Source organism: Toxorhynchites rutilus, chromosome 3, assembly GCF_029784135.1.
Source record: "Toxorhynchites rutilus septentrionalis strain SRP chromosome 3, ASM2978413v1, whole genome shotgun sequence".
In the NCBI taxonomy this organism is placed as follows: domain Eukaryota; kingdom Metazoa; phylum Arthropoda; class Insecta; order Diptera; family Culicidae; genus Toxorhynchites; species Toxorhynchites rutilus.
The window spans coordinates 254,341,837-254,359,233 of NC_073746.1; the positions used below are offsets into that span (position 1 = coordinate 254,341,837).

Consider the following 17,397-nt stretch of genomic DNA (forward strand, 5'->3'; position numbering starts at 1 on the left):
AGAATACTGAAGCCATTTGTTTTTTTTCGGCGTAAGCCATTTGAATTTCTGAAGAAAGCAACGCAAGACAATCATTCGTCCCCTTGCCCCTGCGGAACCCATATTGTGTAACTGAGAGTAGGCCATTCGTTTCAACCCATCGATCAAGGCGAAACAAGATCATTTTCTCCAACAATTTCCGTATACAAGACAGCATTGCTATTGGGCGGTACGAATTGAAGTCGGACGCGGGTTTTCCGGGTTTTTGAATAGCTATAACTCGTACTTGTCTCCAATCATCTGGAACAATATTATTCTCCAGAAACCGAATGAATAAATTCAACAAGCGATGTTTCGCCACATCAGGGAGATTTTTCAGCAAGTTGAACTTAATTCTATCCGATCCCGGAGCAGAATTGTTACATGAAAGCAGAGCAAGAGAGAATTCTACCATCGAAAACTCGGAATCAAGATCGCACCTACCTTGTGGTATATCTCGAACAATTTTTTGCACTGGAGCGGAATCAGGACAAACCTTCCGTGCAAAATTCAAAATCCATCGATGTGAATATTCTTCGCTTTCATTCGTTGAAGAGCGATTTCTCATGTTTCGAGCCACTTTCCATAATTTTTTCATTGACGTTTCTCGTGACAAACCTCCCACGAAATTTCGTCAATAAGCACGTTTTTTCCCTTTGATTAAGTTTTTAAATTGATCTTCAAGGGCTAAATACGTTTGAAAATTTTCAGGGGTTCCACGTTTCCGAAAAGCTTTAAATGCATTCGATTTTTCTACATGAAGCTTGGAACATTGGCTATCCCACCATAGATTGGGAGGCTTTCGACGAATAGTGGAACCTGGGATGGGTTTCGTTTGAGCGCGAACCGCGCTAGATCAAACGAGAAAGGAAGTTATACTCCTCCAATGGAGGTAAACCATCTCTGGAATTGATGGCTAGAGCAATCGCGTCCGCATATTTTTTCCAGTCAATGTGTCTTGTGAGGTCATATGCCATGTTTATAGATTCAGAAGAATTCGACCCAATGGTGATGGAAATTTTGATTGGCAAGTGATCACTACCGTTGGGGTTCTGGATTACATTCCACTTGCAATCTAACGATAGTGAATTCGAGCAAAGCGAGAGGTCAAGAGCACTTGGGTTAGCAGGAGGTTTAAGCACACGTGTTGTTTCCCCAGTGTTAAAAACGGTCATATTGAAGCTGTTACAAAGGTCATATATCAACAATGAACGATTGTCGTCGTACTGTTCCCCCCAGGCAGTTCCGTGAGAGTTGAAGTCTCCCAAGATCAATCGTGGCTCAGGAAGGAGTGAGCACATGTCATCAAGTTGTTTGCGGCTAACCGCAGTTCTCGGAGGCCAATACAAGCTGACAATACAGAGGTCTTTGCCTCTGATGTTTGCATGACAAGCAACAGCTTCGATCCCTCCAATAGGTGGAAGGTCAATTCGAAAAAATGAGTGGCACTTATTGATCCCCAATAGCACCCCTCCGTATCTGTCATCACGGTCCAAGCGTATAATATTAAAATCATGGAAAGAGATCATCTCGCGAAGAAAGCCAAGTTTCGGACAGAGGAAAAACATCACAATTGAAGTAATTAAAAATTTGAATGTATCCAATTTAGGGATAAGACTACGACAATTCCACTGAAAAACAGTGATATCTCCGACCTCTCTATCTAAATTAGACATCAAGAGAGATAATCATTGCAAGGAGGGGCCATGTTTGCATCAATTGCTGTAAAATTGTCTTTAATACTGGAAGCATTGAGATGACAAGGGTTCTGATGGAGTCGGAAACATTAAAACACTTGAAGATTTGATCCAAAAGGTCAGACAACTTTATAAATCCCGATTGGGAAGTTGAGCTGGACGGAAAAACAGGGACAGTTGGGGTTTTTGATGTCCCCTCGAGTGCTGGGTCGTTCGAAGGTGAACTATTCCCACGGAAGCCAGGAGGAACCTGATTTTGCTTGTCCGCTGCACTCGATTTTTTGGGCAAGCTAGCTGGGGGTATCACCGGGGGGACTTGTTCTTGAAATTTGGGAGTGGTCACATTTTTGCGCCGGGGATTCCCTTTGAAAATGAACGGTGTGCCCCCGCTAGCTGTGTCCGCTTCCATTTCATCAACTGGCAACGTGGAAAAGGTATTGTGTGTTGAGATTGGTTGTTGTTGTTGTTGGCCCAGTGGAGAAGCGCCTTTTAAAATTTCCGCAAAAGTGCGCTTCGAGTCTTCCTTTAAAGAGCGCTTCTGTTTCTCCCAGCGACTCTTGTAAGTTTCACAAGCTGAGAGCGCGTGTGGGGATCCTCCGCAATATGGACACTTATGCTCAGTCGCACTGCAGGATTTCCCCTCATGTTGCTCCCTGCAAGTGGCACAGCGCTCCTTGTTGGCACAATAATCTGAAGTGTGACCAACCGACTTGCATTTGTTGCAAGTCATCGGCTTTGGCACGAAGAGGAGTCGCACAGGTAGTCTCAATTTGTCCACCATAACGTAGTCAGGGAGGGCGGCACCAGCAAAGGTGACTCGAAACGAGTCTGACGGCGTAAATTTAGTTTGGTCCCCATCATGGGAGAGTTTCCCGAGTTGGCGACAGTCCAAGATCTTTACTTCCATTGAGGGAAGCTTCTTGAACTTGCCTTTTCCTTCTTTTTTTTATTTGTTCGCTCGTCAGACCCGTTTCAGGTATCACCCCCTCAATTTCTATGTTATGGTAGGGTATAAATGTTCTATATTCGAGAGTGAAGTGTTGGTCAGCAACAATCTCGTTTGCGTGTTTCCGTTCATTCACGACAACCCGCAATTTGTTCGGTCTAACCCTGCGAATTTCAGATACAGAAGTGTATCTGGCCAGATCTTTCATGATCTGAATCACGTTAAGGCTTTTTCCTTTTGGTTTTGGCCGGAGGAAAACAACCCACGGGCCAGTTCCAGGTGCATCTTCTGGATAAACTCTGACACGTGGAGCGGAGACAACAGAGGGAGAAGACGAGGACGAGGACGAGGATTGCGTTGGATCGGAAACATCAGAAGGGGGAAGCGAAATCGATGATGGGAGAGGGGGAGTGGAAGTAACATTGGGTTCAGAAGGGAGGCTTGCTATTTTCTTAGAGGGGGGTTTGGAAGGATGAGCAGATTCGTCCCCAGAAGAATTATCTTCTTTTTGAGGGACTCGTTTATGTTTTTTTCCCAGATCTTGTATGGGATTCATTACCGGAGATCTCCATCTCTGGAGATCCTCCACTATTCTCCATTTTACAAAAATTTGTGTCTTATTTTTAATCTATTATTGATTTTAACAATAATCTCAAAAATAACAAAACAAACAAAAAAAATTATGATGATAATGTTAAGCAATGAACATATGAGTTGAATAATAATATTAATATTAAATATGTGTACCTTAATATAAAAGTTGTTCCGATACTGCGCTCTACTGCCCTAACCAGGGAGAGACAGAGGCTACGCGCTATGGATCAACACAATAGCGCAAGAATAGCTCACACGGTCACGCGATGATAATTCCCGTTAACGACAGCCACACGATGGCGATCCCGTTATGCTATTGCACTGAATATTAACGAGAGGCATCTTCCGTGCATCGCCATCGTCTATAATTCAAAAGAAAAAGAAGAAGTGCATCGTCATTCAACAAGCATCAAACACGCGTCTAACAGATGCACACAGTTGCAGTGCTAAAAATGAAACATCGCGAGAATGACCGTTTATGAAAAATCGTTTCTCGACTCTCGGTCAAAACCGTCAACAAAGTTTCTCTAAGTTTCTATGTTTCGCGCAACGAAAACGAGCAACACACTATATATTGCACTCTTCTCTTTTTTCGCCTTCTTTGCCATTACTTGGATGGTTGTGTTAATTGCAATGCCAGATGCACTTCAAGTGAAATATTCGCTAGCGTTCACAGCTCAAGGGGAAACATTAAACACAACACGAGCAGAATAAGCGAGCTTTGTTGTTTCGGGCACAGAAAGATTCTGAGAATTTTCGTCAGAGGAGATGCAATACTTATACGCTAGCGACAGCTTACTTATTATGCAAGGGTGGAGTTTACTTCGCAAATTTTCTCCTTCCGCTATCCCCCTTCGTTGTTTCTGTTCTAGCGGCTGCATAAGATACCCGTTATTGACAGCTCTGTTTGGGAAAGCACACAAACGGACAGAACAAATGTATGGGAAAATGGGAATGTTTCCAATTTTCATCAATTTAAACCATATGCAGACTATGGGATTATGATGTATAGCATATCAAACAAAAAAATCTAAGAAAATTTCCAATTTGATTGGTATGTAAATCGTTTAAATCCGTTCGTTGAAGAAATAGTTATTAACGTTAATTTTATTTCATAAAAACGTGACCTGTTTTCTGATTTGGCACCCTTAATGTAAGACGTAGTCCTATGTAAAAAATCTTAAATTGGAGGCGATATACATACATCCAAGACACATTACTTGTATGATGTGTATAACTGGCATATGCATATGAAATATACATGTATATGGGGTATATGATGTAATATAAACGATAATTTTACGATTTAAGTTTTTCTAGGATGTATGCATATCGCCTCCACGTTTGTATGTATGGGCTGGCAGGCGCATCATATACATGCAATTTATATTAATCATACTTGTATGTTTGTGAATATAATCTTCAAAATGAAATCATTACACTAAACCTTCGTTTCAAACAACTGATACAGTAACCAAATCACGCAATAAACATCAATAATTGCTGGGAATCTCTTATCAATATTTGTTCAAATTCAAAAAGGTGCTTAACCCCAGTTTTGTTGACATCTTTTATGCATTCAATTAAATCGTACGATAAATCATATATAAACATAAACATTCCCACCTTTCATCCTTCATTAAACACCTCGTAGTAGAAATCTGTCAGTATGCATACACTCTCCTACGAAACATAGTGGAAAAAAATATATTCGTCGATGTAAACAAGCGGTGAAAAAGGAGACACTTTTCGACGAGTGATTTGTATGAAGGAAGGAAGGAAGGTATTGTATTATAGAGACTTTAAACTTTTGCAGTTCATTCGTCTCTAGCCTTGAGAAAGGCCCTTTGAAAACTCTACTCTATTCTACTCCAGCGCTACCACCTCCGCCCTCTTGCCTTGAGAAAGGCACTCGATCCCTCGCCGTCCAGCTCGTCCAGCAACGATGTTGTCCAGTCGGTGTCCACACAAAGAATGAGGGTTGTATGAAGTTCCACTGCCGTGCTTTAAGTCTTACCGTTTCGCCTTCGTTGCTCGTCCATAAAGTGCTCGTTACTGACAGCTCTGTTCGGGAAAGCACACAAATGGACAGAACAAATGTATGGGAAAATGGAAACGCTTATAGTTTTCATGAATTTAAGCCATTTATACACCATGGGATTGTAATGTATAGCATGTCAAACAAATCTTAGAGAATTTCCAATTCATTTGGTATGTAAATCGCCAAAATCCGTTCGCGGCAAAAATAGTTATTAATGTTAACTTTATTTCATAAAAACGTGACCTGTTTTCTAATTTGGCACCCTTAATAAAAGACGTAGTTCTACATCAAAATTCAGATTTTAGATCTTGCAAATTAAAACATTTTTTTAAATAAAAAAGAGTGCTATTTTTTCACGTTCAAACATCAATACTCTACAACTCTTCTAAGACTTGATTTTGATACGACTCATAGTTTTTGAGATATAAATTATCAAAGATCTCTCTTTACAAAATTACACCCTATTGAAAATCTACCGAAACGTTGTTTGTGTAAGCACATGGGTCTTTTAAGCAACTTTGCATACTTGAAATATTCATAAAAGAATTAGACAATTTTTTTAAAGGGCCGAAAATTTTATCGTGATTCTTTACAAAATATTATAACTGAAAAACTATAATACCTAAATAATTCGGGTCAAAGGATGAAATGTAGAAAATTGTTTCAATTTTCATTAGAAAATGCCAAAATTATTTTGAAAAAAAATTTCGCTGAAAAAAAAGTATTTAATAATATAAAATTAATTTTCCTCAAAAACTTTTTGTTTTATTCTCAGATAAAAAGTATATATATATGAATAGCCCTTACCATTTCCAATAAGTCGGCCATACACCGGAAGAAAGGAAGAAAGAATTTCTAACAATGACTTTTTCATGTTTTCTTTGAAAAAACAGGAAGTGGGTTATATCTATGGTATAACCGCAAGGGTGACGTAGGACTATCGTTGATTTAGAGATCATTTGTTTGAAGTTGAATCTAAATCCATTCTGAATGAATGAATAAATGAATATTTGGGAGACTTCGAAAACGAGAGCGTTACGTTGGAGGAACAAGGTTTTATGCATCCAATATAGGATACGAAAAACCTTGTTCTGAAGAATAATCTTCAGAAGCTAACCTGCTAACTGTACTTGATTGACAAATCACAAACCCAAATGTATTATATGGATATTTTATGGATGGAAAACATTAAAATAAACTCTTTTGCTTGAATGTAATTTTCAATTCCAAGGGGAACTGGCAGATTATTTTCCAGCAACGATTTCCACATTTTCCTCGATACTGGAAGCCCACCCGTGGTTAATACTAACTCGATAACCACCTGTTAATAGTACTTGATTGAAAAATATTTGGTCACAGTGTTACATGGATAGACAACATTCAAATAAACTCTTTCACATGAATGTATTTTTAAATTACCAGAGGAACTGGCAGATTATTTTCCAGCAATGATTAGATCTTTCTGGAACTTTCTCGATGCTGAATGGCATCCAAACGGAAAGAATTCTGCGCGTGTATGTGTCGATCCTTCGCCGTCCACCTCCTCCAGCACATTAGGCAACGATCTTGTCGATGTCCTCACGAAAAATTAATGTGTCTCACCACCAGAATATCGCTTAAGTATGCTTTTTGTGTGTGATTGAATCAAGAGAAGGTGTGGTTTACGATGGCAATTTGGAAGGCAAACTAGAGGGGAATGAACTCTCTGAGCTCGGAACTTTCGGCGACTGAGCAATAATCGATTGCGGGCGCATACAATATTGGATACGGAAATATCCTACTGATGGGGAAGAATAATCTTCAGAAGCGATCCTGTTAATTGCGATTGATTGAAAAACCACAAAACCAAATGATTTGGTCACAGTGTTACATGGATAGAAAACATTCAAATAAACTCTTTCGCATGAATGTATTTTTAAATTCCCAGAGAAACTGGCAGATTATTTTCCGTAACGATTAGATATTTCCACATTTTCCTCGATACTGGAAGCCCACCAGTGGTTAATACTAACTCGATAACCACCTGTTAATAGTACTTGATTGAAAAATATTTGGTCACAGTGTTACATGAATAGAAAACATTCAAATAAACTCTTTCACATGAATGTATTTTTAAATTCCCAGAGTAACTGGCAGATTATTTTCCAGAAATGATTAGATCTTTCCGGAACTTTCTCGATGCTGAATGGCATCCAAACGGAAGGAATTCCGCGCGTGTATGTGTGTGTAGCGATGTCTTCCCGGGGAACCGTTTGTGGCATCACTCTCCTCCTGATGGATTCCCTTCTGGCCTAAGGTGCACAAACAGGCTCTTGGTGACACCGTTCATCAGCGCTTTCATGATAAACGAAGAGCTTCACCACAACAGCGACAACATGCTCCAATCGCTGTTCAATTAGAACTGAGTGGATTTCCGAGCGGCACTCGCTTATATACCGATTGGTGATTTCAATAGCCTGTTTTGAAAGCAATTTTAACACTATTGAAACAAGTTTTTGGATCAAAAAGTAACAAGTATATAACGCGTAGACATTTTATCTTTCGAATGAAGTGTTTATCATACCATTTCGTTCAGTTGTTTAGGAGCTATTAACACTCAAAATCTCGGTCTCCGGCGTAACGCTTTCGTTTTCGAAACTTTGATTTTACACCCCGGTATAGAAATGAAAGACGTAGTCCTACGTCAAAAATTCAACTAATCCTCATTTTGTTTCAAGTCAAGATAGCGTTATAGTGTATTCGACAAAGTTTTAGATCTTATTAAAATATGAACTTACGTCGAAGACGTCACCTTACTATCTTTTATAGGTGCTGGAATATAGGGCATTTTTGTGTGGATATTCCTGAAAAAATAATGTTTTACTTGTTACATTTTTGTGTATAAATTCTCGCGTTTGATATGTCCATGTTTCTGAATAGAAAAAAGACGGGTGGGTAGTGTCAGGGACATAACCGGAGTGACGTAGGACTATACAAAGGGGACAGCTTTTGCTAAATATATATTTCGAATATATATTTTTATTTTCTTCTCCTACGTGAATACCTACCTATCTACCTGAAAAATGGATTAGTTTACTGTTTACTGTTCATGAACATGTTGGGGGTTCTGTGTTTTTGCGTTTTTTTTACAAACTTGATTCTTGTTTTTTTTCTGAAGGCTTTGTACTTATTAAATGTTCAACGCCGGACATCTTTCGGCGTATGCACATATCGTACAATCAAAATGATGGCTGTGATAGGAAATGCATCGGTGGTTATCAGCTCATTCACTATCATATATTTCACTATTGAGTATATTATCGTACCTTAAATTGTGGTTTCGGAGACAAATGAATTGTAAGATTTGTAGTCTCCGCAAACAGAGTAAATAAAAATGAAAAAGAACTGAGGTTTTGGAGACGAACTCTACGATCTGTCGAGAAATAAACGAGCTAGAAGCGTTCTGAAAAACCAACAGTAAATACAGGGACGGATGACTTTCGGATTAAAGTCCTTTCAAATAAGAACAGAGCAGCTGGAAAAACATAGCTCATCATGTTGATCCTTAGTTAATTTTCTATACAATGCAGATGTAACGTCAGTCAATTTTCAACATCAGTTATCAACCAAAGAAAGCAGTTCTTGTTGCCGAGAAAATTCGTTAATGCCATCCTGCATACAATGTGTTGTAATTTGAAGCCACTTTTAATTCGGAAACCAAGCATGGGTTTGTGAAAACTGAATGATCAATTTAAAAGACCCCAACCATCAATAAGTTCAAGAACAAGCATAAACAAAATAAATCAGTTTATATTATATGTCATATTATGTCACTTTAGAATGCATTGGTATTGTGAATAACTTTTAATAACTCTTCTTTGAATGGTTTAATGGCCCTGAAAAGCGCGGTGTTTTACGGTGACTGGTTTTGCCACCAAAGCAGTCTGTATAAACAAACTTTTTCCTTCATCTACCTGCTGCCGTTTTGCGATTGCGTTTACCACTCGCTGAAACTAGTTGTTGCCTCCGAACCGAATGTGCTCTGTTCTGTAGGCGGGTTTTCTTATTGTCGTGAGCAGCTTTGCAAGCCAACTCGAGCACTCCGGCGGCCGAAATTCTATAACCGCTATTAGGTATACTGGTGCTCCGGCACCAATCCGTTGATGCGATGTGATGTGAAACGATGCCATACAACCACACTGATTTACGATTTGAAAGAGAATGATATATTTTTCAGCGGATTCGCGCCTTTTGTACTCTAGCGGTACACACTCACAGGATAGAGACAAATCGGCAGACTCAGCCAAAGGGGCGAGTCCAACCAGACGAACGAATGAGCGTTTAAAGGCAGCGATGGCATAAAAATACATTCATTATGATTTGTTCGCTCGTTGGATTCACATACAGGCTAAAAATGGTCCTTTTCAGGATCACAAAATTATCTAAAGAGTTTATTGTTTTGTTATCACTCGATATCCCCATCTTGTTCGGCTAAACCTTCCTGTTTAGCGATTTGTTGCCGCTCGCCACAGCTTTCACAGTTATAAAATTTCTTCCCATCCAGCTTTGTGACTTGTTTTACAGTAAATTACATTCAATGCGACGTTCCGAAGCACCACTCAGTGTCGCATTGGAGGCGATTTTAACCTGTAATTGAACATTTGCGATGACAGTGATACAGTGTCGACTTTCAATGTGGGGTCATAATTTGGACCCCGAACTCTATGTTTACAAAAATGTTCAACTAAATATGTCGCATTACATGTCCGTCCAATTAGCTAAATGTCGAACTAATTGTAAATCGCTGTACTTTCAATCTGGAAACAATTTAAGAATTGGTGAAAATTGAATAATCAGGAAAGTCCCCAAGTATCAATAAGCTCAGAACAACTGCCAAATTCACATACGCATCAGATCCTGGCAAACAAATTATGAAAAAAATCAATTTGTGTTTTATTATTATTTTGGATATTATTTTAGAAAGCATTGAACTGTATTTCGTAAACTCTTTTTTGAAAGGTTTAATGGCCCTGATAAGCGCCTTGTTTTATAGAATGGTTCCAATTTAGAAAACTTTGTACTCGTGGTTTTGAAAAAAACCATTTCGAACGCCCTCGATGCCGCCTTGTTCTGGATTTGCCACCAAAGCAGATTGTAAAAAGAACAAACTTTTTTCTTCTGCTGCCAACTGCCTTTTTGCGATTGCGTTTGCCACTCGCCACTCGCTGCAACTGCCTGTTGTTGTCTTGATGTCCACCGAATGTGTTCTGATCCGAATGCAGTTTTTTTTATCGTCGTGAGCAGCTTTGCCAACTAACTCGATCACTTCGGCGGCCGAAACTAAACACGGTTCGAGCGGGATTTTGCCTTTCCCTTCACTTTTCCTCCTTTGCCATGTCCAGACATGGCTGCTTGGGTTGGTTTGTTGATGTGTTGTGATGCGAACCGATGTGGTGTGCGGTTTGAATGAGAATGATCGTTACGGCAGCGGAGCGGGGATTTTTAAGCAGACTGGCTGGCTCGAGAATTACGCATGTGTGAGACTGCGACCAATGTTTCGTTCATTTTTTTTCTTTTTCCTTTCCAATCGTGCTTCATTCTATTTCGCTGCTGCTCTGGTTGCCCGTTTTATTCGGTACGATTTGAGGAGCACAAAATGGACCAATCAAAATTGGGCACATAGTGCATTTGGACAATGCTTGATATTTCACAATTATTCAATTATTTATCTCAAGAAAAATGAAATGTTATTCGTTATGATAGATGCGTAGATATATTTCCTATCAATTGATGCAAAAACCTTTGCGATCTATTGAGAAATGCTCGAGTTTTTTTTTGTCCCTTTTATTTATTTTAGGCTCATTGGCATTTTAGCTGTTACAGAGCCGAATTTTAATCGTGTACATGTCACATATTTATCATATCTATAATTAGCACATTACACAGTTGCCATTTTTCGGCGTTAGAGTATTCCCTTCTATACCATTCCATATAGTACACATTTACACAGTAGCAGCCATTTAGGTGTAAGAGTTTTCTATCTGTTCTTCCATTATCCAGTTAGACCGGACAGCGGAAACAGTTGATTGATCATTGTTGAGTTATTTATAGAACAGCAGCCCGATGTGTCTTGCAGAGCAGAGCAGTTGTATGGATGAATCGATCATATTTCGACCGTGGATCGATCTCCATCGCTGATGATTGTTGCGTGGACGTAGTTATTCTGTAACAACACAAAGATGGTCAATGAGGGCCCTGAAAATGCTCGAGTTATAAGCGTTCCAAATCTTGCATTTTTTCCTACTTGTTCAGTGCCTAGATTTCCATTTCACCCCCGATATCTTCCGGTTAGACGTAGTCCTACGTCAAAAGTTAACAAAGTATGAAAATTAAAATTTATTTTTCAAAGAACCTGTTTTTGTAAAATAGATTTTAATATCCTATTCAATTTTGCACAAGTTATCCATACATCGGATGATGGGCACTCTTACAGGGAAAAAGTTTTTCGAACAATAAGTTTTTCATGTTTTTCTTTCAAAAAATACTCTTAATGTATAATTCGTAATATTTGTATGAATAAATTATCGCGACTTCCATGCTCTGATAACTTGTAACGATCAAAACATTATTTTTTCAGAGGTCCCCATACAAAAATGCCATATATTCCAGGAACTGTAAAAGATAGAAAGATCTGAAACGAAAGTTAATATTTTAATAAGATCTGAAACTTGGTCGAATACACTATAACGTTATCTTGACTTGAGACAACATTAGAATGAGTTGTAATTTTTTCAAAGAAAACATGAAAAAGTTGTTGTGAGAAAAATTTGTTCCCTGTAGAAGTGCCCAACTTCCGATGTATGGACGACTTCTTGGAAATTGTAAGGGCTATTCATATATTTTTTTTTGAGAATTTAAAAAAAAAAGTTGTTGAGAAAAATGAATTTTAATTTTTTAAATATTTTTTTTTTCAGCAAAACTTTTTTTCCATAAAAATTTGGTATTTTTTCATTTTACGATTTCTTATATTTCATCTTCGACCTGAATTTTGTAAGAATTATAGTTTTTGAGTTATAATTTTTTGTTAAAAAATCAAGAACAATTTTTTCTTATATAAATATAAAAAACTAGTCTAATTCTTTTTTTTGAATATTTCACGTATGCAAAACTGCTTAAAAGACCCATGTGCTTACACAAACAACGTTTCGCCGCTATCTGAGATGGTGCTGCCAACGGTCGATTTGGCGTGAAACTCGTCTATACAAACATATAAAACATATAGAAAGTAGAAAAACATACACAAATGAAACAAAGAATAGATATTCCAAATAGATATATTCCATTTTACGCCTTTTTCTTTCTCTATTTAAATGGTTGAGTCTTGTTGAAACAGTGGCCGTTTCGGGGAATACTTACCCGATTGCAGATTCACTGTAAATAACTGATTTGGATGTAAACAAATGACGTCATCACTATCTAGCTTCATTAATTTGACATTAGAACTATTATCATTTGTATCATTTGTTCACAAGATTTTGCATTGTAATTTTATACAATATTCCCTAATAATGCTATGACTTTTCTAGATAAAGTTTATTTTCTTTGATTTTTTTATATTTTGAAAACTAAATATCACTTTGGACAGAATGATCGGTTTGGTAGAAATAGGTATTTAAAAACTGTCGGCAGTTCTTGTGTTAAACGAGGCACATAACAATCACTTTATTTTACAGGTTAAAATGATATTATGCGTAGAATGAGGCATAATGCGTCGAATTAAGTAAGTTACTACGATGCTATTATGCTCCGTTTCCCGGTGTATACTTTTAGTTTGCGATGTTTATTGATGAAATTGACAGCAATGACAGCATCATTCGGGAATATATCGCTTTCTGTTTATATACATCGTGAGCTGGTGCTGATTTGGGTTTCGGGATCATTGTTAAGTTTGACTGTGTACCAACTATTGAGTTAAACGTCGTCGTTTTTTTTACAAAAGTAGCGCAAATATATCATATGACAATTATTCTAAAATTGTGATTTTTACATGTTTTTACAGGGTGCATCTTGTTCAACGTGAAGACAACTCCAGGGGGCATCAGAGGATCTCACCAATGTTCGTATCCATTTAATTTTCTGAATGAAGCTGTTAACCGATGTTCCTTGATTTTACCGCCACTTCCAGACTAACAAATATCTACAATTTACTATATCATATCTTAACAAAAACAAAAATACGTACACTTTCGACAATCGATTGCCTATCGAATTCTATACCAGTAGCTAAGAAGTCTTGCGAATTGATACAAACTTTCTCTTCTGCCTTCACTGCGCACTGTTCAAAGTGACTATTAAACATTACGTGGAAAACGGAAAATTATTATGACAACCTCCACTTAGGTTAAGGCATTAGAGAGTGTGAGTTATGCTGGTCGTAACTCGGCCATGAATATTTGTACTAGCGAAGGATTATATATACATACATGGGTCATATATTTTAGACTTGACAAGGATACATTTTTTAGCAAATCTAATCTTCATTGTCTTGATAAATTTCTAGTCTGATAACCAGAATTAAAAATGTTAAATTTTCAACACAGAGCAAACCTTACATATCTGAAATTGACTCAATTTACATACCGAAGAACCAGAAAAGGAACTTAATGTTAACCCCATTGTTAGTTGGTACTAAGACACTCGGGTGAATGAAGTAGAATAGTGGTGAAACGTGATACTCTCCGTTCAAATAATCAACTTCTTTGAAATCTTCTTATGATTACCGATACAAACGGCGTGAAAACCCGCAAAAAACACAATCGTTTTCCATATCTATTATCGCTAAGATGCATTAGAGAATTAGGGAGTCTGCAAGAGATGAAAAGAATATCGATAAGCTGAATTTACATTACTAAATTGCTGGAACAGAAAACAAAAACTATATAAACTCGTTAAGCTTGGTGTTATCGTCGATTTCCCACTGACTGTGTTTGCTGATTTGTTTGAGTAAATGGTGGTGAAGCAAGGAGAAGCACGTTTGCAATTGCATTTGCAATTGCCAGGTGGCGTTCAGCTGGAAGAAGAGAAACGCGATGAGCTTAGCTTGAGATCAAACACAGAAATCGATTGTGATGTATTACCTATATTTAAGTTTCTACCGAATGGAGCTAACATATTTAATAATAGTGTTCAGTAGATGGCATAACTCCGTTCTGTGTAAACCTGCTGGACTGATTCAAAACAATCCTAATCTTAAACCTCGAGGGTCCCTTTTACCTGATATTTATTCGTTAAAATGTTGGGCAAAGTATTGATACTGTAGGAGCAATGTGAAAAGAAACATATTTTTATAAATGCAAGCTCAATAGCTACACTGAATTAATCTCTTAGAAATATTCAAGTAATAACATTGAAACCGTTAACCCCATTTTTCAAAAGCTCACTATATCAAGACAAACATGTTCACATTATAAAAAAGTAGTTCCATAGAAACCATGTGACTATTTTGTGAAAGGTAATTTTATGCAGTTCGATTTTCGAAACCAGATAATAACGTTAACCAATTACAATCACCGCTGTAAGCATTTTCTACCACAATCCATTTTACAGGTCAAATCTTATTCATGATATCCTACTCTAGAATACGGTTGGGTTAAGCCAATCAAAATTGACGAGAAGAAAAGACCCATATTTTGAATCCCAGAAGAACATAATCTATATTGGATAAAGAAAAATAACTAAGATAAGCAAATGTTGTATAACTTTGCCCAATTAGATGTATGAATGGTAATGGCAAAGGAATCCACAGTGAATCTATTAATTTTAGAGATACGAAGTTGTTGACACTTTATCCCCACGCTGAATAAAATACTTCCCACATGATCGCTGGAACTTCGATTTATAGAAACAATAGAGAAATCCTAAATACTATATATTCTCTCCAGTGCAAGCTATTGAAAAATAAATGACGAGAAGGGTTTCTTTCAGTGAGATTGCGCTGTATTGTCTGAATGTCAAAGGATTTTCCACGGTTAAGGGGGAGCCCCTGTCTGGAAGGTCGAAAGATAATGAATTTTCGTGATTTTTTTTTCAGGAATGTCAGGAATAAAGTCTCTTGATTTCAATTTTAGTTTACTCAAATACAAAACATAACATAGTTTTGGAAATCCCACATGTAGGGTCAAGTATACTCTTTCAAATACCGTCAACGAACGTTTTTTATGTTTGACCCAAAAACAATGACAATCGAATGAAGAGAGCGTATTTTATGGAAAGAAATATCAATAACTTTGAGTAGAGTTGCGATACTGACAAGTTCTGCATCGCAAAATATTTTTCTTAGTGAGCTCTAAAAGTCTTCTGAAGACAGTTTGCATGTAAAATTCGCAATATGAAAGTTAGAGCAAAAACAGTTATTTGATGGTGGTCCTAACGCAAAAAGGGCTATATCGGTTATTTTAAGAGATAAAAAAAAGACTCTAAATGTTCTAAAAAGTTTTCTCAAATAATTAGGGATATAACATTGTAGAACTATGTCTATGTAATTTTTATTTCATCTCAAAAGTTGGTCACCCTATTTTTGACAACATCAAAATAAGCGCTCTATCATATGCAACAACTTTATCGAAAACAGTTTTTGTCTAGAGAATAACTGTCGAGCTCTAGATGTTAATTTCCACTTAAATGCACCTTCTGGACCATTGTGCACTGTTGACAGCTGTATGCGTAGATGCTGTATAAAAATATGTCTGATAGTATCGGTTCTGAAGCTACGGAGTGTCGCAGGACGAATTCCAATGAATATTTTGAAGCTATATGACAATACCTAATGCATTAAAACCCCAACGGAAATTCCGAAATTGCGGAAAAAGTTATTTTTTATGAAAAATCGTTGTTTAAAAGCTCTCGAATCGAAAAAAAGAGATATCAAAAAACGGCTATGTAATTCATTTTTACATGCTGGTAAAATAAAATTGTCAAGCGAAGGTGTTCAAGGTGCGAATATTTGTTTTTGGCTTTTGTAGGGATTATTATCACTGAATATAAACCCCTTCTCGTACGATTTAATTTTCGAAAAAGCGAACCAAATTCGAACGCTTCGATGGGTCACGCAGGTTTTCCTTTTTAGGATAATCTCTGCCGCGTGTTGTGATACATGGGATTTTCGGATTTTCGTGTCGTCGAATCTTCCCTAGTTCGCGTTTACATAATCGCAACACTAACCTCAGTGATTCTCTCCTTTCCACACTAACAACTATCCTTTCCATGATAATCGCTAGGGAACCACGCTAGAAAGGCGACCCTTCATACTAACATTGCTTCCCTTCTCCAGGTGGCTGCAAGGACGTGACCGGCGTCGTTATTGACTGTTCAAAGTTCGAATCACCAGATCAAGCTCGACTGTTTTGCTAGCATGCTTTAAAAAACTGGCAATATTCACGAAAAACTGGAAGGTTGGCAACTCTGCAAGATGACTTTTGTCGCTTTTGTGATGCCGAAAGCGAGACCTCGGAACATTGGTTCGACAATTTCGAAGCTCTAACAAGACGCAGACTTTAACGCCTTCGCTATTCTGGAGCCTAAGGAGGTTTCGTTCGTGTCGCTGATCAGGATTATAAATTTCATCGGACATATTATTGCTGATTGGTATCTATCTCGGTAAAGCTTTCAATCTACTCCTTCATCGATAAGCAGTAGCGTAGTGGAAAAAAAAGTCACAGGGGGGTTGTGTCCGAGACACGACCGCATAGTTGACGTAGGATTCCGTTAGGATATCTGTTGATTTTGGATATGTTTGATGAATTACATCGTTAAACTCTTTGATAATGATTTGGTGACCCTGAAAAATGCCGTTTTGTTTGGTTGTTGGGTTTTTTTTTCTAATATCTTTTCATTTTTCCAATTTTTCTCACCGTATAAATTTTCCTTGGGTGAAAATGAACACAACAAAACAGACAGCACAAACCAAACAACCCGTTCTCGAGCGGGAACACACCTTGGTTTTTATTTATGAAAATTGGAAAACATCGTTTCATATATCAAGTCATTTTTAACACAACTGCTACCATATACAATTTTACACTTACACTTGTGCTAAATTTTTCACAATACATGATTGGTCATTG

The 17,397-nt window shown here is 37.6% G+C and overlaps 1 protein-coding gene across 12 annotated transcripts in view; it reads left to right on the forward strand.

The window, feature by feature from the left end:
• The window catches only part of LOC129780236 (ras-specific guanine nucleotide-releasing factor 2-like), a 536,608-nt gene extending 521,441 nt beyond the window's left edge, over positions 1 to 15,167 (forward strand). For 9 of the 12 annotated variants that reach the window (XM_055788276.1, XM_055788280.1, XM_055788278.1 and 6 more), the window contains one exon: positions 13,335 to 15,167. The gene's annotated coding sequence lies outside the window, so the exon portion shown is untranslated. The remainder of the gene's footprint in view (positions 1 to 13,334) is intronic. The other 3 variants (XM_055788281.1, XM_055788284.1, XM_055788283.1) reach the window with 1 other exon arrangement.
• The last annotated feature ends 2,230 nt before the right edge of the window (positions 15,168 to 17,397 follow it).